Source organism: Trachymyrmex septentrionalis, unplaced genomic scaffold (genome assembly GCF_001594115.1).
Source record: "Trachymyrmex septentrionalis isolate Tsep2-gDNA-1 unplaced genomic scaffold, Tsep1.0 scaffold27, whole genome shotgun sequence".
NCBI lineage: Eukaryota > Metazoa > Arthropoda > Insecta > Hymenoptera > Formicidae > Trachymyrmex > Trachymyrmex septentrionalis.
The window spans coordinates 1092813-1094977 of record NW_017305430.1 but is presented as its reverse complement, the minus strand read 5'-3'; positions in this window follow the sequence as shown (position 1 = coordinate 1094977).

The window sequence follows — 2165 nt, the reverse complement described above, 5'->3', positions numbered from 1 at the left end:
ATATATATATATATATAAAATAAAAGAGAATATAATTATCACAAAAATTTTAATGATGTCTTCTCGAAGGACGATCAAATAAAAAATATACTAATTATATAGAATGCCAAATAAAAATATCCTAGCAATTGAAATTATTTATCATTATTATATAACAGCAGTGCAAGTAGGATAACGTATATAGATTCCATTACGCATAGCCAATAAACGCAAATAAGTAATAATCGATTTAGCGGCGGTCAGCGGCGTCGCCTTGTATGCGGGAAATATTAACCGAGACACAGAATCGAATACCGGCCGTGTCAAGATTTAGTTAACAGCTAACAAGCACTCTCCGCACGGTCTAAATTTAGATATTCCTACGTAGCGATTGACCGTTATCAGAGCCGCCGTGCATTATCGATGCCTACAAGCCACATCGATGCACATGTATATGTGTATGTATGTGTATGTATGATGCGATGAATATGTTATTAATCTGTACTGTTATATCGTAAGCTTGTTAACGAACAATCACATACATAAGTTAAATCCGTTCGCTTTGTAAGTATAAAGGTAGATTTGCTTTCTAATTTACATCATTCTCGGAACTGAGAAGCATTATTACGTATATATATATATATATATAATATATATATATATCAAAATCTGCATCCCGTCTTTTCCATCCCGACTGAACACGAATAGTATAATTAAGATGAAAAATTAATCATAGATGACACACGTTAATAATATTGCACTGTACCTGCCGATATCGTTAACAACGACCGATGATTCTATCAATAGATTGCGTGAGTTACAAATATGTCATGCAAAACTGAACAGTCACGATACAGCACAAGTATTAACTACGACATGCTAAATTTACATATAAAGACGGTTTTTGAGGTGAATTATCTTTATCATCTTTATTTTATTTTATTTTATATTGTCAAAATCAATAATCAATTACACTTACATGATTCATAATTTAAAATAAAGAAATATATTATTTTGAAAATTTTACTCTACTTTTGAGAAACACACGAAACTAAATGAGCGAATCAATAAGTATGTACATAATACATAATAGATCGTAAACGATCACAACACATATCTGCAGTATTCCCACTTGCTTGTTTGTTTATATGGCCTAATGACGATAGTTTAATCAAGAATGTCTGCTTCACCACATGAACAGTTCACGCGATGAATTACAGGGGCTACACCTTCCTCAAGGCTATCTGTAAATTGTAGCGAGATACATATAGGATGTGGGATTAACTAAATGAGAATATCTCAAGGGAGGATTAAGCGACTGTCTGTGTGCGGTCGTAAGCAAGGGCATTAAGATTTTCGATTAATGTTATCCCATCGATTTGGGGATCACATGTATAAATATATCTACATTTATAAATAAATACACACACATATATATATATATATATATATGTATGTATATACATATGTGTCAGGGAAAATGTATCCTTGATTACCGAATCAATTTTGATGATTACCGAGAGGTAACAACTAATCAAAGATAATTTATCCCAAAATTCACATTTATAAAACTATAATTTATTTCATTATTAACAATACATAACTAATAATTTCCTGTAAAATCTTTATTGTAATAATATGCAATAAAATTTTTTATATTTAAGTTGTACAGTTCCTAAATTTTTTATTACAAATGTTATACCTATATCAGATTGAGATTAAATATAACCAATCAGAACAAAGAAAACCAATATCAAGTTTAGTCAACTTTACTTTAATTGATCAAATTCAATCTGAATCTGAGACTGATACGGACATAACCCTTCGTGAAACACGAATAGTAAACATCACAATTTTGATATATTGTACGCAATAGGATTAATACTTAAAGAATATTAACATAAGTTAAAATATGCAATCAAATGAATTTCTTTCATCCAACTGCAAAATCCCACTAAATGATCGTTTTACATATCAGGTAAATCCTAAACTGTACGGAGTCGAGTTTATAATCACACACGTAATCCGAATAAATAAAAGACAACTTGCGCAATTTTGAAATAATTTGTAAAATGAAAAGGACGCAGCTTAGGTTGCGTGTGAGGTGAGCGGATGGTTTCGTTTGCAGCTATTCTTCACCGGGACGCGACCAGTCTGCGCAAACACACGCGCCGGAGACAAAATCC